This window comes from Callospermophilus lateralis, chromosome 3 (genome assembly GCF_048772815.1).
Source record: "Callospermophilus lateralis isolate mCalLat2 chromosome 3, mCalLat2.hap1, whole genome shotgun sequence".
Classification (NCBI taxonomy): domain Eukaryota; kingdom Metazoa; phylum Chordata; class Mammalia; order Rodentia; family Sciuridae; genus Callospermophilus; species Callospermophilus lateralis.
The window spans coordinates 39720885-39743457 of record NC_135307.1 but is presented as its reverse complement, the minus strand read 5'-3'; the positions used below and the strand labels follow the sequence as shown (position 1 = coordinate 39743457).

Below are 22573 nucleotides of genomic sequence, written 5' to 3'. Positions count from 1 at the left end.
AATCAAAATCCTGAAATACGAATATTTCTCTATATGGATGATGTATTATTAGCACACAAAGATAAAAACGCATTGCTAGAATGTTATGCCACACTTACAAACTTATTAAAAAATTATAATCTAGAGATAGCAATAGATAAAGTACAATTAAATTTTCCAATTAGTTCTTTAGGAGTTCTATTATCCTCAACCATGGTCTGTCCACCAAAAATTCAAATACGAGTAGATCAACTCAAATCACTTAATGACTTTCAAAAGTTATAAGGAGACATAAATTGGATAAGGCCTTATCTAGGCATACCTACAGGAGAGTTGGGACTTTTATTTGATATTCTAAAAGGTCCATCAGATCCAAATTCACCCTCAATGTTAACGCCTGAAGCAAGAAAGGTATTAAAAATCATTGAAACATATATGGAAAATATGCATTTGGATAGAATTGATATGTTTGCCTTTATTATTTATTGTATTACCAACAAAAAATATTCCTACAGGAGTATTTTGGCAAAAAGGTCCATTATTATGGATACATTTATCTTATTCTCCTAACACTATTCTTACTAGGTATCCTGAGGCTATAGGACAATTAATACTCAAAGGAATAAAAGCAGGAAAGGGAGTGTTTGGAATTTCTCCCAATAAAATTATTACTCCATATACTATGAATCAAATTGATGAGTTAGCTAATGAGTTAAATACTTGAGCAATAATCATGTGCAAATCTAATGTTTCATTTGATAACCACTTACCATCTAATCCTTTATTGTCTTTTTGGTCATTGCATCCTGTAATTTTTCCAAAAATGACAAGAAAAACCTCTATCATGAATGCTCCAAATATATTCACTGATGGGTCAAATAATGGTACAGCAGCAATAGTTACATCTGATCAAACTTTTACATTCTTAGTACCCAAACAATCAGCTCAAAAGGTAGAGCTTAAGGCAATATTACAGGCTTTTGTGATATTTAAAGATTCTGTATTTAATGTATTTTCCGATAGTCAGTATATAGTTAATGCTATAGTATCCCTTGAAGATGCTGGTAGGATTTCCCCTTCCTCTACTGTTTTCTCTTTGCTTTCCACTATACAAAGTCTAATCTGGGACAGAAAAGATACGTTCTTTATAGGACATATCAGGGCACATACAGGATTGCCGGGAGCCCTTAGTTTGGGCAATGATTTAGCAGATAAAACTACACATGACATACATATTTTCTCTACACTAGAAGAAGCTACAAATTTTCATAAAAAGTTCCATGTCAATGCTAATACTTTACAAAAGCATTTTAAAATAACTAAGGAACAAGCTAGACAAATAATAAAACAATGTCAAAATTGGGTGACCTTTTTACCACAAGTTAATCTTGGAGTCAATCCTAGAGGATTGATACCTAACCATATTTGGCAGATGGATGTCACACACTTGCCAGAATTTGGAAAATTAAAATATTTGCATGTTACAGTTGATACTTCTTCTGGATTTTTGATGGGCTCCCTTCATGCCAGAGAAAAACTAAAGATGTTATAGCTCATTGCTTACAAAATTTTGCCACTATGGGTGTTCCAATACAGTTAAAAACAGATAATGCCCTTGGTTATACTTCTACCTCTTTTAAACAATTTTTCTCAACATTTGGCATTAGTCATATAACAGGAATCCCATACAATCCACAGGGACAAGGCATAGTTGAAAGAGCTCATCAAACTATTAAAATGTACTTATTAAAGCAAAAAGAAGGAATTGGGAAGGGGTATATATTCCCCAAAGATAAACTTAAAATAACCCTTTTTACTCTAAACTTTTAAAATTTGTATTCATCAGGGCTTAGTGCTGCAGAAAGGCATATGTGTCCAAAAAATGTACATAAGCCCAAGGTACTTTGGAAGGATATTCTAACAGGACAATGGAAAGGTCCTGACCCAGTAATTGTCTGGAGTCGGGGCTCTGTTTGTGTGTTTTCACAGAGAGAACAGCACCCAATTTGGATTCCAGAGAGATTAACTAAGGTCCTGACCCAGTGATTATCTGGAGTCGGGGGTCTGTTTATGTGTTTCCACAGGGAGAACAGCAGCCGATTTGGATTCCAGAAAGATTAATTAAAGCGATTTCTACAGACCAAAAAGAAGATGATTTGGCTCAAATCCATAACAACTGATATCCAAAACTCCAGTTTGGCTATTCTTACATCTGTGACAGAACCAGGATGCTTTTCAATATCTATTTTATTATTGCCCTTTCCCATATCATGAAGTTCTATTTTGTTTTTTTGAGCTCATACAGACCTAGGTTAATGTTTTGCTGATCAGTTCTATTTTTTTGACTATAGAGTTTTTAAACATTGCAATGGAGATTTCACCTGTAAAAAGTTATAAGGCTTTTAATTATGTTATGTGTTGTATGTATTATATTATGTGTGCACACTTGTGTTTTGTGTTATATGTTTGAATGTACGTATGTCCATATATCATATATGATGAGCGCTCATGAAAAAATGGATCCAAATATTTTTTTTTCCATGTGATTTAAATGGTTTAATTTAAATTAGGTAAATAGCTGTTGAGGATTGTTTTATTATATGAACAAAAAATAAATTTAACATATCTGTTTACTTTCACCTTTCCTTTTCATTATATTTAATAATTCTGTTGAAGATAAGGTACATTGTTAAGAAAATTTTTTTCTAAAAAAAAAAAAAAGAAAATTGTTTTCTTTTAGTGCCTTCTGAAATGTTATTTAATTTTTTTTTAGCCATTATTCCCAGAATTCCTATCTTCATCCCAGTGCCAGTGAAGACAAAAATAAAACCAATCTACAGCTTCTGCAATAGCCATCACTGAATTGAACTGCTTGCAAAACTTGCCTGGACTATGTATCACTTGTATGCATTGTGAACTTACTTGTATGCATTGTGAACTGTCTGTTGGTGCAGCAACTTGTGGTAGTGTTGGGGTATTTATGCTGATGGTGTCATCAGTGGTACAATTTTTCCAAAAGGAGCCATCACTGAACTGCTTGCAGAACTTGCATGGACTATGAATCACTTGTATGCATTGTGAACTCACCTGTATGCATTGTGAACTATCTGTTGGTGCAGCGACTTGTGGTAGTGTTGGGGTGTTTTTGCTGATGATGTCATCGGTGGTACAATTTTTCCAAAAGGAACCGTCAATTGGCTTGGTGTATTTTCCTCCCTTCTGCTTGTCATGGTCATTCAGCTAAAATTTGCGGACCAACAGAGGTGAGGCAAAGAACCTCACACCCCCACGCTGATAAGGTGTGGCTGTATACTGGACTGGTAGTCATTGATGGGTAAGATCCAATTGCAATGGTACCAACCTAAGACAGGAGGCTGATGCCTTGAGGTCAGCTCATCCGATAATGGGTAAGAACAATATGTACTATTGGACAACCTAAGGCTGGCACGGTCCCTAAGCCACATGCTTGTTGTTTAAACAGAGAGGGGGAGATGTTGAGAGCCACAGCCGAAGGGGCCCCAGCAAACTTCCAGCTGCCAGCAAACTTCCAGCTGCCAGCTGATGATTGGCTCCCAGCGGCCCCAGCAACTTCTAGCTGCCAACTGATTGGCTCCTCTGCGGTGATGCTCATTGGGCTGTTTCCCCGCCTTTTCAGACCATGGAGCTGCTCATTGGGGGAATTTTTGGCTCTGCCCATGCGACCCAGCCAATCGGCCTCAAGAGCAGGAGGAGTGGGGGAGGTTGAGAGGCTTGTGGGAAGCCAGTGGTGGCAGTTGAGCTCTGAAGGTTTTCTTGAGGAGCTGTTTTGTTTGGTGTGTGTGGTTCTAAAAATAAATTTCATTTCTTTTGACAAGTGGCTCCTGAATTGTGCCCAGCCAGAGTGCAGCAGAAGAGTTTGATAGTGTTAAGGGTAATAGTAAAGAGATTTGAGTACATATTTACAATTTTAGAAAGTACTCTTAAATTTCTTTGAGAAATGTATGTAAACATTTGAAAACATTAGAATCATTTAGATGACAGGATTAAAGGGCTATTTATTTTTAAAGTTACCCTCTAGTGGAAGTTTATATAATACCTTAGCCATAGGTTTGTGGATCTTATGAAGTACCTAAAAATTATCAGTGAAATTTAAAATGTATTTTAAGTTGATTTGATAGTCATTATTTTTCCAATCAATTCTTTCCTAGATAAAGTGTTTTTTTATTGATAGGTTAATTTTATTGAAATATGAATGGAACTAAAACAATTGGCTATTGAAACTATTGTTTCTTTCAGGATTTTCTCTTATTATTTCTTTATAAATAGAGAAATTTCTCAAACTACAGAATTTAATAATATTACTATTAATCATACTACCACCCCATTCTTTTGGGGATTTTCAGATATTTCATACGCATATTTATTAAATTACTTTCTTGTGGAGGTTTCTCAAGCATTAAATATTTATTTTCCCTATACTAGAAACAGAGACAGCAATGAGAAAATACATTTAATTGTTTTTCTAACCAGCTACACTAGCTAACTTAAATTTTTTTTTTTCTCATTAAAAAGCATGAGTAAAAACTCTTTGAGGTCAAATTTCTGTCTTCTGTAGATGGTAGAAGTTAATGATAGCTTCTCTGATGATAGAGAATCCTACTTACAAATGTACATAAAGACTCCAAAGTACATTTGCACTCAGGTCTAATCAATCTTAAGTGAGATTTGATAAACTGTAAGTTCAAGTGGATAATTAAAAAACAGTCCAAATTTTATGCAGATTTTTTCTTATATTCACTATTGTATTAATTTTTAGTTATTTTCAGGGAAAAAATGGACAACTGCATTTTATCAGGGGTATTTGAAAGTGGAACAAGATCAGATCCCATCTGTAAACTACTGTGTATATGTGTGTGTGTGTCTATTTTAATCTAAGCAATGACTCATTTGATTATATCCTAATGAAGCCAGAATTTACAGTTAGGTAGTCAGTGTAGTTAGGTAAATCAGGTCTAATATCAAGTAAGATCCAAAATGGAGGCCATGTTGAGAATGAATTCCGAGAAAAGTTGAACAACTCTTGGAATATTAATGAAGTCTGGGAAAAATCCAAGGCCCTGAGCCCATCCCAAAGAAGTGTTAATGAACAGCCCCCAGCAAACTTGAAGATGCTGACTCAGAAGTCCTTCCTGACCAGATTACTTCTTTGGCCCAACTGTGTCCCACCCCTTGGGCCTTCCCACCTACATTCCATCACTGAAAGAACTATAAAAAGGGGAAACAACTGTACTTCCATGGATTCCATCTCTTGGGTCGCCTTCTTCCTCCGAGAAAAGTCTTTTCTGCTGTCCTTTAATAAACTTCTATTTTCTACGCTGATCTTGCCTCAGTGTGCTTCTCTGGTGTTATACTTCAACATTGGGAAAGCAAGGACTCGTCACCGGTCAACAGTGGTAACACTACTACAACCATAAATTGTCTCCCTTCTATTTAAGGGTTAATATATTGAGTAGTATATGACCATACTTATGTAAATAAAAAGTTTCCTGGCAAATACAGGAATGTCCAAGGAAACTGTTTCTCCATTATATTATATATTACATATTCCATTTCACTAAATTATCATTAAATATAATATGATTGGCTTTATGTGACATCAATAATCAAAAGTTTCATATTACTGCAAAATACAGAAGGTAATATTTCTACAACCTTACCAAAAAAAAAAAATTCCCATAAAATTAAAGCAAAACAGAGAAGGAAATTCAGATAAGTGTTCAATTCAATGCAATCAATCTTAAGACAATCAAAAGAATCTCTCAGAAGTTTACTCAATAGTACTTTCAACATTATTTGACTGACATTCCCTCATTCACGTGTAACCAATTCAGTTTTAAAGCAAGATGGGTGCAGCTAGGCATCAGCACAGAAATGGAAATAGTAATAACTATATTTTTGCAGACATAATTCACAGGTTAAGCCTGGTGGGAATTGCTTTGGTGAGTGAAATTTTAAGGACGATGCATTCCACAGAATGTGTGTTGCTCTCAATATGTCTATGATGATCACTGGATGTTGAGAAATGGACACAGTGATACGGGTAATGCTGTAGACCACCCTGAATTAACCCCCTCACACACACACCTGGATTTCATTGGCAATCTGTTGATATAGGATGCACTCCCACTCATTCTCTTTTTCTTTTTTTGGTTGGGAAATATAATCTTTAATGGTTGAATGAATTTCTCTCTACACATTGACTAATAGTAAATCTTTTTAGATCTCATTCAGCTTTATAGTTCCCTCTGGCAGTTTGGTTGTTGGCCCAGATTTATTGAAGTCCGACACAAAGCAATTGAAATCTCCCTTAGAAATAAAGTTCCTGGAATGAAGGGGGGAAAAAAAACATAAAAAGCTTCATCCTTAGGACAGCAACTTTTATAATGCAGAACTGATCTGAATAGCTCTCTTGACGTTGGCCTTGGATAATAGTTCAGACTGTATTATTGGAAATGGACCTTGAACTCCGAGTCTCTCTTCTTGTCTTTACTAGCAATTCCACCCGTATCCCAGACATGCTCCCTTGTTGTACAAAAGAGAATCAAATCTTAAATTAGACATAAAACAGCCTTGCCAGTATTTCTCTCTTCTGTAATCCAACAAAGCAACATAGCATCCAAGAAACTAGTAATGTCTTTTTTTTTTAAAGGATTTAGATTTCTAAATTCATGTTAAATTTGGTTTTAGATGTGTAACAATAAATTTTGTCTTGGTGCTGGGAGCCATTAGCCAAGTAGGTATGACAATTTACTTGCCAGCGTACCCCATGTTGCTTAGTGGAAGGACTCGTGGAAATAGGACATTTTGCAGTGACATTGCATGTAAGGTGACCTTGCTCTAGGACCAGGCAGAACCAGGTTTAGTGCGTTCCCAGTTTAGGACAATCAGGGTTTAGGGCATTCCCAGTTTAGGAAGGTTATTCCTGCTGGGAATAGGGCGTATCCTGCTGCCTGAGTTCCTCTTGAGTTCTCACGGGATTCAGACAGTATTTTTGGGAGACAGAAGCCCAGTGGAGGTGTGGATTTGGGCAGAGAACGTGGATTTCCCCAGAACTTGTTTGTAGAAGGCCGGTGTGAGATCGGGAATAAAGAATTGCTGTTTGAATCTACAAAGTTGTGAGTGGCTCGTGATTTGTGCCCAGCCAGACTGCGGCATCTTGGGACTAAGAATAAATGGAGAAAGACTATAATTAAGACATAACACTATAAAAATCTATTTTCTTTAAGCAATTGGTAGTCTGTTTATTTTGCATGTATGTTGTACAATAAGACATTCTTAGAGGCAGGACTTCATTGAGCTCTGAACTTCCTCTTTAATGAAGTGAGAATGGAGACAAAATGTTAAAGCAATGAATAACATGCAAAGCACACGGACTTGGAAACCATATATGTGGATACACTGGATACCTGCTCCGCTGTCACATTGTTAATGTTGTCAGATAATAGAACTGTCTGAGCAAGAGAACTGTCTGGTGTCTTCCAAAAAGTTCTAAGTCAAGTGTTTCACCTTAATTTTACAATTTTTAGTAACATTCTTAGTTTCTGAGAACCTGACTAGAAAAAAAAAAAATGTATGTTCATTTTCAACAACTTCTACAATTATAAAAGTAGACAATAGTTGATATTTGGAAAAAAAAACAAATATTCAGAGATCTTTTTTTGACCTTAATATGCTACTACTGCATTATTGACATCTCTCACCAAAGTGGCCCAGTGTTACAAATATAATTGATGAACCTGCAATGATATATATCTATCACCTAAAATACCATAGCTCACCTTAGAGCTCACACTTGATGTTCTATGTTCTATACTGCTGATAGCCATAGCCAAGTAGGAATGAGTCATGGCATGGCATTTTTGGTTGAAAGGTGACCCCAGCAAGTCATTGAGATGATAATGATTATGTTAAGATGTGCATTCAATTGAAGATTAGACCCCTGCTGTCTGCCTAGGCCTGCTACTTTGGAGGTCTCAAGGGACTCCCTCCAGGAGAGTTCCCATTGGTTGGGGAAGTGGGGTAGGAGGGAATTCCGGAGGAGGGAGTTCCTGTTGATGTAGTGTGTCCCGGGAGAAGGCCTCGTGTGTGGCATTTTCGCAGGAGTTTTGGAAATAAAGTTTGTTCCTGCTTGAGTGGCTCGTGATTTTGTGCCCAGCCAGACTGCGGCACTATACATTTGGAAACATGAACAGTGACACGTACCTGTTATTAGAGTATGCTGAGTTATTGCACTGGGCCTAAGAATTCTCTGCTTTATCCATTCACATTCCTCCTTCAAAACCTGGAAACCACTGACCTTTTCAATGGCTTCATAATTCAGAGTATTGTTCTTTTTTTTGTAATTACATGGTGTGTAGCCTTTACACTTTGACTTCTGTCACTTAATACTATGTATTTATTTCCTCCACTTTTTTTCATTGCTGGATAGCTCATTTTAGTACTGAGAAGTATCCCATTGTTCAAGTATTACAGTTTATCCAGTCACCTACTGAAGGACATCTTGGTTTCTTCCAAGTTTTGACAATTATGATTAAGTTGCTCTAAGTATTTATTTGCAGGTTTGCACATCTATTCAAGTATTTTATCTATTTTATTCTATGAGCTTTCATTTGTTAGTGTTAAGTTTTAAGGATTCTTTATATACTTTGCCTCAGAGGACATTATTAGATATGTCTTCTGCAAATACTTTCTCAGCTTTTGTAGCTTGACCCTTCATATGCTTGACAGTGTTTTTTAGAGATCACACATTTTACTTCTAAGGAAGCACTGCTAATAAATATTTTCTTCATATATCATACCTTTAGTTTTGCATTTTAAAATGTCATGTTCACACCTAAGTTTATTGAGATTTTTCCATGTAAACTCTTAAGAATTTTGTATTTTGTAATTTTCATGTAACATTTATGTCTGTGCTCTATTTCAAATTTCCTTTTTGAAAAGCATTAAGTTTTATATGTGGATTCCTTTTTTTTTCTTTTTTTTTGGAATGTAGATATCTCATTGTGCCAGCATTGTCTTTTCTCCTTTGTCTTTGTTAGTTTGTCAAATGTCAATTGACAATATTTATGTGGGCCTACTTATGGAGTCTTAATTTTGTTTCCATTGTCTATGTATCTATTATCTTTCTAGTATCACACTTTCCTGCTGACTAAAAATTTAAAATCCCAAAACTGCTGCTGTAAGTCTTCAAAATTTTTGTTCCATCAATATTATATTGTCTATTCTAGATTGTTTGCATTTTCATATTGACTTTGGAATCAGTATCTTCAGAATTATTTTCTGAGATTTTAGTTGAGATTAAATTGAATTTGTACACCAAATTGGGGAGAACTGATACCTTGATGATATTCAGTCTCTTTATCCATAAACATGGACTATCTTTTAATTTATTAGGCATCTGAGTTTTATAGTTTTTATCATCTAGATCTTGTACATATTTTGTTAGATTTATGTATAAATATTTCACTTCAGGGCTCCTAATATAAACAGTAATGTGTTTTAAATTTCAACTTTTACTTGTACATTACTAGAATATTGAAAATAAATTGACTTTCTCCTTTTATCCTACAACATTCCTATGATCACATACAAGTTTCAAGACAATATTTTGTTGTTGATGTTTTCAGATTTCCTGTATGTACAGAATAAAAACTTTATATTTTCCTTCTTCATATGTATACTTTTTAGTTTTCTGTTTTCTTATTTCACTACTAAGACTTCTAGTGTGACTATATTTATCTTATATAACATAAGTATACATAACCATATAGTTAAGAAGTAGCATTAAAAAAAACACATCCAGAGACTGAATCACATGCATCTATCATGATTCAGGCTCACAGCATAAAATATACAAATTCCCTTGTACATTAAGGGTGTTTTTTTTTTCCCTATGTGTGCATGTGTGACTGATTAAATATGAATTATATAAGCATTCTAGTGAAAACATAGACTTGTAAGGATCTTTTATTTGTGTTTGTTTTTGTTTTAGATGTGTATTTCCCAAATTAAGCGCCATGTTACCACAGGGTACTGCAGAAAAATTAGGTGTTTCTTTTATATTTTCTAGGGAAATTCGTGATGCTGAATATCACAGTGGATGCATGAACTTCTAACTCCAGGTAGTTAAACAGACTCAACATTAGATCACACTAAATTGTTTTGGATGACATTTTTGCAAAGTTGGATTTTTAGAAAGCACTTTAAGATAAAACCAGCACTAAGGAAAAATTGATGTTGAACAGAAAATGAGAATGGTGGTGAAGGTCTGAGTTTATGCTTTGAGAAATTGCAATGCTAACAGATGTAAGCATCACCTAGTATTTGTGAATATTTTTAAATTAATTAAAATTATTATTATTCCTTTCATTTTACATATAATAGTTTCCCAAACAGCAAATAAAATGTTAGGACATACATACTTAATAAGTTATTTATACCTGTCTACTTAATAAATGTAACTGTTATGGATTGTGATTCTCTATCATCTTTTTTTTGCCCAGAATTAATACAAAAAATTTCTGAGACACTAATGTCATAATGAATTAAGAAGGATTAGGAACCTTTGCTTGAGATTTCTTATTTGAATAGCAAAATTGAGACTATGGATAACTGTCACAAATTGTAATGGCAATTTAAGACTTTAAGGTAGCACACTTTCTTTGTGCGTACCATAATTCCACTTAAAGCGTTTCCATGAAGCCCTGAGATATGCATACTATAATTAGAAAATGGAAAGTTTTGTGATTATAAAGAGTAACTAAAGTTTCCTAGGCTGTTTTTTTTTTTTTTTTTTGTTGTTGTTGTTGTTTGTTTTAGATACATATTTGTAGGCAGGAAAGACGGAAGTTTGAACACTTAGAGGTAAGAAAGCAGCTAGTTTCCCATTGTGATAATTTGTTTGAAAATGTTTGAGAAGGCAAAATACGACACTCTGTAGGTGCAGACAGAAAGGACACATGTGAGATTTCTTTAACTGAATCATAAGGAATAATATGACGTAGAAAAATGAAGGGATAAGTCAATGCCTCAATATTGCTACCTTTAATGTCTAGGTGAATAATGGAACTATTTGCTGACATATTAATACAATTTATATTAAAGGGTTTCTGATTTCAATAAGTTACATTTTTGAAAATTACCAAGATCACACACTTGAAAAAGATACCAGTAGGTAGTAAGTGAATGGAAATTAACATTCTAGGTGAAATTCTCAGTGCAAAAAAAGGATGCTGAAAAATTTGACATTCTAACAAGAGATGGGATGCCTAGAGAAAAAAGTAAACAATTGTAAACAAGGTATTGTAAAATAAGGAGGAAGAATTTCATGCAAAATATACCTTTGTTAATTTTATATACATTTTATTTTATTTTATTAAAATGGCCTTATTTCCTAGTATTTCTGTATTTTCTCTAAATGAATTTGATGTTATATAAAAAAACAAATAAGCTTTGAATTATGATTTTGAGTCCTAGCTCCACAATTCATCAGTATATGATCATGAGCAAGCCACTTATTACCTTATCTGACTAGTCGAAATTTAAAATAGTAGTATCTACTTTTTGAGGGTATAGAAGCATTAAAAATTCTATAAACAAAAAAACAAGAAAATACCCAGTACAACACTGTAAAGATGTAATATTAGGTTGATTCTTTTTATCAAATTTAGAAAATAAAATTTAATATTTTTTTTCATATTTTGTCATAATTAATATAATTTCTCTTTTTTGATAAGGTTTGGTATTCCATCAGAATCCATCTTTGGGAATCTAGTTAATTCCTATAAACGTCCAGATTTATTTTGTTCTTTCCAGGTTTAAGAGTAAATGACCCCTACAACATCTCCTTAACTTATCTCCTAAGACACATATGTAATTATGTGTTTTAATAATTATGATTTTATTTCACTTAGTAATTTCCAAGCATTCATTTTATTAATATTTCTTTTAGCAATCATTTCAAATCTAAAACTTCATATGTTGAAACTTAAAACATTATTGCTTTATATAAGTTTCTTCTTGTTGCTAGTGGCAGATTTTCATTTTTTTCAGACCCCTGTAAATTCCATTTTAAAGAATCATGCTGATGTACTATCTTCTATTGACCTCTATTTATCACCAAGTCTGAGAGCTATTTTTTCTGCCACATCTCTGATTCAAGACTATTAATATGAATAGCTACTACTCAAAATGAAGATGCTAAATTATTTCAAATAAAGGTGTATAGTTTATATCTTACACTTAACTTATGAAAACTAAAAATAATTGTATATTAAGTGATAGTTTAAAAAGTTTAGAAACACTACATCATTGGAGTAAAACTATAATGCAGTATGTTGTTTTTCCATTAAAGTATGTTCAATAGTTTATTTAACTTGGAAAATCCTTATTTATAGTGAGATTCACTTTCCTCAAGTATAAAATGGCATATAATAATACTCAAGTGATTATTGTTAAAATCAAATGACAAAATGTACACAAAGTGGAGAATGTCTAGTGCACAATGCTCCTGTCATTCATTTACCAAAGAATTTCTCAACTCCCCTAGTGGCACAAATTATTGTTGCATAAATATTATCTCAGTCAAGCTGGGTATATTTCCAAATTTATATTCTGGAGATGTGGGATGGATGTGAAAAATGGCAGACCATTTTCAGGTACGTAGATCATCAAATCACTGTTTCCAAAATCTTAGGGATTTCCTTCTATTTCAAACATTAAATGTTATCTTGCATGTAAATCATGATGTGTAGGTAATTGAGAAACTAACTTAGAGCCACAAGTACTATTTTTAACTATTTGTCCAAAAGGTATCACCTCGATAGCAACATAATTATTTTCTCCCTTCTCTTTAAATGTCTAACTGAATAAGCCAGTATCAGTATTTCATTTTATCTAAATATATGAAACACTTCTCTAAACCATATCTTTCATTTTGAGTTTAAATAGAACATATGTACTAAAATTTATAAATTTTAAACTCTACTCAATTCCAAATTGATTATTGAGATTTACAATTACCAGACAAGAAATGAATAGGATTTAGGCAATCTCCGACTTTCTGATAGCTCATTTTAAATCGACCCCAAATTGTTGTTTTTTAACATATATTTATCACTTTTAAACGTGTTAATTGTGTTGCAAGCACTGCAGCTGGGATTAATTTAGGGAGTTTGAATTGCCTTCTCTACAGCTGGTGAACACTGAAGCAAAACTGTGAAATAAGCTTTGCTAAAAGAATTAGATAGTTTGCAGTGTTAATTATTCAACCCTTTTTCTTCAGAATTCCTTCTACGAAGTATGGTCAAAATTATAAAAGAAATTCTGTTTCTCATACTATGAATAGGAGTATGACACTGGAGTGTTTAAGATGTTTATTTTGTTTGTATCCTCCTAGTTCAAAGTCACAAATATTTGGGAAAAGCAACACATTCTGATTAGCCAAGTGACAAAACAGAAACTCATCTATTGGGTAAACACACAAAACTAAATGAATGAATGAATTAATAAAATCATATGTGTGGGTTCGTGCCTGTGTTTATGCATTTGAAACTAGTCATATTTCTTTACTTCTGGGGTACCAAGAGACATTATTCTGTGTCATTATTTTTAAAGCCTCAATCCTCATCACTGTCTCCGAACATGCTTATGAATGTATACAAAGCATAAAGTCTCTGCTCCCTAAGCATAGATAAATATGCTGAACAAGGCCAAATAACTCTCTCACTCATTTTCAATATTTACATTGGATTTTAGGACAAAATATGTATTTGGATAAGTACTTCTTATAAGTATTGAAGTATGGATGGAGAAAAAGTAGAAAATTGATCTCTGGTGGCAATTCCTGTTTACATTAAAAATGGATGTCTCAAATAGAGTCTTTTGAGGTTAAGTGTTAATATATAAAGAAAAGTTACTCTAAAAACACTTTATCTGGTCCATTGGCAGCCTCTATGGTTGAAGGAATTTATCTCCTTTCCTCCCCTACTCAATCACAAGCAGGTCAACTGGCCATGTCCTGCTGCCTTGACCCTAACTCTCATGTACACTCTTGGTGGGAACACAGCCTTCCTCTGCTTTCCCCCACCTGGAAAGGACACTGAACCTTCTTCTCTCTAGTCTTTGTCTTATATTTCTCCAATTCACTAATCCCTGTACCCTTGTCACAAACTGTAAACAGCCCAAACATAAGGCCCTGGGCCTGAAAACACAGAGATGAACCAACATCTCTTCTCATCCTTCCTGGACTTCAAATAGGAATTGCATTGAGAACAGGAAGGATGGCTCACTCAATCCAAACATTTAACTCTTTCTCTTTAAATCAACAAGTTGTTGACAGGCTGCTACCCTCCAAGCAGTCTAAAAACAAACTCTTTGGTAGTGCAGTTCTTCAAAACCTGCATTCACTAGACCTAGCTGGAGGCTGTGCCCTATTACAAGAGTGCAGCTTTTATGTTAATGAGTAAGACCAGGTCTTAGATAATCTTGATAGCATCTCAAAAAGGCCAGAAGTGAACAAGAAAATTATAAAAACTGGGAGCTAGTGGGTTCTGCCAGAAACTTTACTTATGATCCTTCATAGACCGCTAAAAGTAATTGCTTCCAACTCAATCTTTGGACTTTGTCTCTTTTTCTCAATCTCATTTATCCAAACCCCCATTCCAACTGTGGGAGACACTCTCAGATATATAAGTTGTTTCTGATATAATATGCAGGACAATTTTTTATCAGCCCCTCCCTCCACCCCCTTTGTCCTCTTACCAGTATTAGGGACAGCTCTGTGTCCCAGGACAGCAGGAGCAGCTACAGGAGATGGATCTTTGCCCATCTTTCTAGTTAAGAATAATTTCAAAACTATTATAAGAGGAGAATTTGATAAAACAAAACTAATTCTCCTTTGTTACAATATTATCTTTGAGTCCTAGGTAAGTAGAAAATTATGGCAAGGTATAGCAGCACCTGAAAAAAAAAATGAAGTTGAACATCAAGATCCCAGTGATTGGTGAGTATAACAAATACATCTCGAGGAAGCTGCTGTAAGGGTCCTGCCAGAAGCACCCCAAGAGTCTAAAGAACATCCTGCTCCTCACAGCACCTGCTAACCCCTGCCAATCCTTACAAACCCATAAAAAGCCCTTCCCCCAGGACCCTCTCTTGGAGGCAATTACTGATAATTGTTCTCTGCCTACAAATCTTTGCCCCCTGCAAGCACCATCTCTACTCAAACACCCTAACAGGCTTAATCCTCTCTTATTAGCTCTGACCACAGACAATATACTTTAATGATTTGAAATGGAGTTTTATTTTTAAACTGTGAACAAAAATACTTAATTCACAAAATATTTTAATGATATAGCATAGAAAAGTTAGTTTGTCAAGGGCTTTACCACAAATTCTCAATAAATGACTCCTACTTTTTATATGTTTCTATAATTTTTCTTCATATAATTTTCAAATGTACTACTTTATAGAGATATTGGTATAGTGAAACCACAAGGATCCATCACCTCTCTTAAAAGTTATCAACTCATAGTTAATATCTTTTCAAGTATAAATATCCTTGCCAAGTCTACTTTCTTTAAAAAATTTCTTTTGGTCAAAGTTATTAAGTCCTTTACTGTGTTGTTCTCTACAGCCTAGATTTTGCTGGTGGCAAACATATGATGTTATTTAATATGTTTCTTTATTCCACAAGTTTACTGTAAATTGAAAGCAGCTATGTCTACCAGCTTGATCCAAATTCTTTTTTATATCTTACTCCCTATGGCAATTTAGTTTCTGTATTCATATTATATCATTTCTTTTTGCCCTTTCTTGACTGCTTGATTTCTGAACTCTTTTCAAAATGAAGATTAAAATGATCCACAAATCAAGGGGAGAATATGGCCTTTGATCAGAAATGTCTGACCCTTTGCTCAATATGAAGTTCTGTTTCATGTACTGCATATTTCAAGATGCTACAAGAAAAAAATTTGAAATTTCATTATAAAGAAAAAATAAACTTTTTAGAAGAGAGATGTTTAAACTGATTTAATTGTTGCACAAAGTATATACATATATACATATATATACACACACAAATATCACATTGTCCATTTACTATGTATAATTTTTATGTTTTATATAACAGTTAAAACAAATTTAACTATGATATATAAAGATAAAGAGTTTAGCAAAGAAAAAATATTGCAGCACAAATTATTTTATGAATGCAAATAGCACAGTGCCCAAATATGAAATAAAAATCTGTATGTTATAAAGACTCAAAACTTAAAATTCTAATTAGGACCTAGTCTTAACCTAGATTTGAACATCAATGACTGACTGGTTGATGAATAAATTTCTGTGATAATTTGTGGTATAATTCAGTGATTCAACATAATTATGGAGTTTTTTAATATATACAAGACATTGTTTAAAGTTTTTATTCTTAATGAAGACATAACAAAAGGTCAAGGAACTTTCATTTTGGTGATAATCATTAGCTATCTTAAAGTATCTGTAACTTTTCACCAAATGGGGGAAAGTTCACAATGAATTTTCCTGGTGAGAAACAATAAGAAATAAATACACAAAGCACTAGATTCCTGCCTTATATTCAATTTGATCCTTATTTTGTAAATCCCTGTTTGTCCTAAACATGATAATTTATTCTGATTTGTAGTCTAGTTTTCTATGTAATAGATAACTTCCCGAGAACCAGCTTCTGATTTTTTTTTTAATCATCTCAATTGGATTTCTTTACACATTTTTTAATACCCACTATAACAATTTTTTTTCAACTTGAGTTTTAATTTTCATCTTTTGGCAAATTTCTATTTTAGCAAAACACATGTGAAATCTACTAATAACCATTTGACAATATAGATCATAGGTATTAGGTACATTTATATTATTGTTCAGCCTTTACCACCATCATTCCCTAGAGCTAGTAGAACCTTGCAAAACTAACACTCTGTACTTTTATTAAAAATGCCATAAGTTGGTGATTTATAAACGCAAACTTATTCCTCACAGTTCTTAGGCTAGTAAGTCCTAGATCAAAGTGCCAGGATATTCATTGTCTGGATATTGCCTCCTTTCTAGTTCATAGATGGTACCTTCTAACTATGTTCTCAAATGATGGAAGAGACAAAGAAGCTTTCTGGGCATGTTTTATAGGGATACTAATCCCATTCAAGAGGGCTTTGCCATTATGACCTAGTCAAATCAAAAAGATCCAGCCTCTTAATGTACACACAGTAGTAATTAGGTTTTAACATATAAATTCTGAGGAAACATCAAAATTTAGACTATAGCATCCATTAAATAATTCCCCATTTCCCCCTCAAGTGTTGATAGTCACCATTCTACTTTTTGATTACTTTAGTATTTCATAGAAATAGAATCATGTAATATGTGTGTATGTGTGTGTGTGTGTGTGTGTGTGTGTGTGTGAGAGAGAGAGAGAGAGAGAGAGAGAGAGAGAGAGAGAGAGACTGGCTTATTTCACTTATGATAGCATTGAGATTCATTCTCATTATAGGATGTCAGAGTTTACTCTCCTTTTGAGACTGAACTATATTTCACTGTAAGTGTATACCAGAGTTGCCTATCCATTGATTGGTTGATGGACATGCATTGCTTCCAGGAATAAACTCAACATTGTTGTGGTGAATAATCGTTATAATATTTTGATGAATGTAGTTTGCTAACATTCTGTTTAAGATTTTTTTCATATCATAAGCAAATTTGATCTATAATTTAATTTTTGTATCATCTATATGATATCATAAAATTGTGGCCTCATTGAATGAATCAGGTAGCATCCTTTCTTATATTTTTTTTGAAAAGTCTCGCAAATATTGGCATAAATTTTTAAATGTTTGAGAAAATTCTCAATAGAAGCTATCAAGTCCAGTTCTTTTCTTTGTTAAGAGATTTTTGGTTATTGATTTAATTCCCTTGCTAGTTTTAGGTTTATTCAGAGTTTCTGTGTCTTCATAACTTAATCTTAGAATGTTTTATATTCCCAATTACAAGCCCATTTCCTGAACTTTATCAAATTTGTTTACACATAATTGCTCATTGTAAACTCTTTTAAAACTTTGATTTATGTAGAATCAGTAGTATTGTTTCCACTGTCATTTCTGATTTCTTGTAATTGGAGACTTCATTCTATTTTCTTTGTCCATCTAGGTAAAGGTTTGACATTTTTCTCAAGCATTTCAAAGAACTAAACTTTGGTTTTAGTTACTTTACTATTTTTGTATCCTACACATTTATTTATCTCTGCACTAATCACAACTATTTCCTTATTTCTGATAGTGCTAGGTTGCATTTGCTCTTTTTCTACCTGGGTACACTGTAAAGTTAAATTTCTTTTGCTTTGAGATCTTCCTTTTGTAATGTAAGTATTCACTTTAGCCCGCTTTTGCTGTATCCCATATTTTTTATATGCTGTGTTTTAATTTTTGTTTATCTCTAAGTCTTGTAATTTCCATTATTAAGAAACACATATCTTAATGGACTTAAAGAGATAAAATTATAAAGCATTTTCTCTGACCACAGCACAGTGAACTTACAAATCAATAATAGAATGAAACCACAACATTCACAAAATAGTGGAAATTCAACAAAGGTACTCTTGTTTTTTTTTTGTTGTTGTTGTTCCTACAATTTATTTTGCAGAGTATATACTTTTGTAAAATTTATTCTAATTCATTGTATATAAAAGCATAATGAATTTCAATTCATATTACACATATATAGCACAATTTTTCATATTTATGGTTGTACACAACATAGAGTCATACCATTCATGTCTTCTTACATGAACGTAGAATAACTATGTCCATATCATTCTGCTTCCGTTCTTACCCCCAGGCCCCCTTCTTTACCCTCCCTCTCATTTGCCCTATCTAGAGTTCATCTGTTCTTCCCATGATCCACTCCCTATCCCCATTATGAATCAGCATCCTTATATCAGAGAAAATATTCGGCATTTGGTTTTTTTGGATTGGCTTACTTCATTTAATTTTCTCCAACTCCATCCATTTATATGCAAATAACATGATTTTATTCTCCTTTAATGCTGAATAGTATTCCAACGTGTACATATACCACATTTTCTTTATCCATTCATCTGCTGAAGGGCATCTAGTTTGGTCCCACAGTTTAGCTATTGTGAATTGTGCTGCTATAAACACTGATGTGGCTGTGTCCCTGTAGTATGCTGTTTTTAAATCCTTTGGCTATATAGAACAAGGAGTGGGATAGCTGGGTCAAATGGTGGTTCCATTCCCTTTCCAAGGAATCTCCTTTATTTCTTTCCATGTTAACTGCATCATTTTGCAGTCCACCAGCAATGTAAGAATGTGCTTTTTCCCCCACATCCTTGCCAACACTTATTGTTGTTTATGTTCTTAATAGCTGCCATTCTCACTGGAGAGGAAATCTTAGAGTAAAAATCTTAGAAAATCTTTGATTTTCATTTTTCTAATTTCTATTGATGTTGAACACTTTTTCATATACTTGTTGATTGATTGTATCATATTCTGAGAAGTGTCTGTTCAGTTTCTTGGCCCATTTATTGTTTTGTTTTTTTTATGTGTGTGTGTTTAGCTTTTTGAGTTCTTTACACTAGAGATTAATGCTCTATCTGATGTGTGTGTGGTAAAAATTTGTTCCCGTCTGTAGGCTCTCTATTCATCTCACTGATTGTTTTTTTAATTCTTACTCTATAGAAGTCTTATTTTAAGGAACCAATGGATAAAAAAAGCAATCACAAAGGAGTGTGTCCCATTTATATAAGAGAAAAATGCATATGCTATTGTTATTTAGTAGTTTTCTGTATATGTGTGTTACATCTAGTTATTTTATTATATTGTTTATGATTTCTATTTCCTTATATTCTGTGTACTTGTTCTATCCAATATTGAGAATGTTCACAACTATTACTGCTGAAGCTTCCAACGAATGTAGAATCGTTTATTGTTGTTTTCAATTCTGTACATTTTTGCTTCATTTTTTGGTTTCTTGTAATGTAAATAAATGTTTATACAATACTTTCTTATGCATTAAATAATTTATTAATATGTTTGTCTATTTGCATTTTTGTTTCATTATTTTATTGCATGTTTTCTAATATCTCAAGGAGGAAAATTGAATTATTTAGTTTCTGCTATCACTTTTTTACATAAGCATTTAAAACTACACATTCCTCAAAATGTTACTTTATTTTCATTTTACACTTTTAGAAACAGTATTGACATCACCATTCAATTCTAAGTATTATTATTTTCCATTATTATTTCAGTTTTATGATTTATTGAGCTTCAAAATATATCAGGGGTTTATTCTTTCTTATAATAAAATATATTTTTCAGTAATTATTTAACCCACACTTAAATTTTAGACTCATACATATTCTGCAATCTGTATATGGGGTAAAAATGGGAGCTCATATCCCACTTGAATCAAAGTGTGAAATATGATATATCAAGAACTATGTAATGTTTTGAACAACCTACAATAAAAATTAATTAAAAAAATTATTTTAATGATAATTTCTTATTTAATTGTTAAATATAAAAATAAATACAAACAATTCACATACAAATATTCAATTCAACAAACTTTCCCCAAATTTAACACACTTACATAATAGGCGGGTCAAAAAACATTACCAAAACAAAGGTAAGAAGGTCCCTCTGCCTCCTTTCATTCACTAATGCCCATAGGTTAAATGGCTTTTAAGATTAATCACATTATCTATGTTTTGACTTCACATTTCTGTATGAATTACATGTGTGTTCCCCTTTCATAGATACTAGGCACAGCGTTAATGAGGTCATTGTGTGAATAATAGTAGCAGATCTAAACAAGAAAACAAGAAGCATTTTTACAATTTTGTTTTACTTAAAGTTCCCTGGGTAAAACACAGCAGGCCAAACAGGACCTCAGGGAAAGCACCTGGATCAGTCACAGACGGAGAGAGGGAGACTGTGGTTTCTGCAGGCATTAAAAGACACGAAGTAGAGTAAGAAGGTATAAGATCAGCTGACTTGAATAATTTGAATGAGTACAGGGAGGTGAGGCTGGCCCTGGTTAGCACATACCTGATGTTAGAGTGATTAAGACAGTTGTCTTGAGGAATGAAACAAATGGAGCATGAAATCTCCATAACAGAGGTAGTGGGGGTATGGCCTTCATTCGTTATTTAAGAGATGGAAATGACCAAACTCCAGAACCCTGAAACTGGAGCAAGAAAGCATTTTTTTTTTTTTTTTTTAAAGAGAGAGTGAGAAAGGGAGTGAGAGAGAGAATTTTAATATTTATTTTTTAGTTATCGGCGGACACAACATCTTTGTTTGTATGTGGTGCTGAGGATCGAACCCGGGCCGCACCCATGCCAGGCGAGCGCGCTACAGCTTGAGCCATATCCCCAGCCCCGCAAGACAGCATTTTGAAAAACTGTATCAAATATTGTCACCTTTAAATTTGACATCTCTCAACTATTGTCTTCCCTCTTTTAAAAATGCTAGTTATTTGCAGATTGTACAGTCCTATCATTAATGGTTTATGTTAAATTTGTTTTCATTTTATACTAGTATAAGTTATTCCAAATTGCACACTCATATTCTCTTCTATGTATGTTTATTATCAATTTGAGATGAAAAAAAAAATAAACCAGAGAAACACTAAATATGGTGTACAGACTGGTCTGATTTACACATTGCTTATTAATAACTCTCAATGAAGAACAGAACTTGAATATAAATGTTCAGAAATATCTGACAGAGTAATTTTATGTCTGTTGTATTTGACATTAAAATTATGGTTTGTATTTTGTATATTATTTTTTTACCTATATTAATTCATCTCTTTAACAGGGGAATCACTAACCTAACACATCTTTGTATACTTTTCTCTTTCATTCATGAAAGTTCTCCATATAACTTTCTACTTAATTTCTGTTTAAGATGTTACTTCTTTGCAACACTAGTTTTCCCATAAGTACCTCCTAGCCTCTTTTCATCCTTCCCTTTCTGAGATCTATATTCTTTATCTCTCTCTCTTTTTAAAAATTTCCTCCTCTCTTTTAGCTTCTTACATCTCTATTTAAATTTTCTTTTTCTCTCTCAATTTCTAAGAGAGGACCAGTTAGGGACCTAATATTTTTCTGATTGTAGCTCTTTTCTTCCTCCTCCCAAACTTTATGTCTATATGGTTCTTAAATAAAACTTCATAGTGGCCTATAGACATTGGATATCATAATTAACATGTTATTGCATAAGGAGAATAATAAGATGATAATACTGTGAATTTTACAAAATAAAATTGTTACAAAATAAAATTATATGGACTGAGATTAAAGAAAGCTGTGTTAGAACCAATAATAACAACTGCACATGTAACTGACTAAAAAATCCCAGATAATAGGACATAGATAAGAAATAGCAATATGAAAATAAGCAAAGCATCATGACACCCATTGCTATATTTCTAAACTCCTAGGGAAATTTCCAGGAATCTTAGAAAACAGCTAAGCATCTTCTGAAGAAATAGGCGGGGT

At 33.2% G+C, this 22573-nt stretch overlaps 1 pseudogene; it reads right to left on the bottom strand.

Moving 5' to 3' along the window:
- Nucleotides 1–14845, bottom strand: part of LOC143394620 (large ribosomal subunit protein eL31 pseudogene) — a 37369-nt pseudogene extending 22524 nt beyond the window's left edge.
- Nucleotides 14846–22573: the final 7728 nt, after the last annotated feature.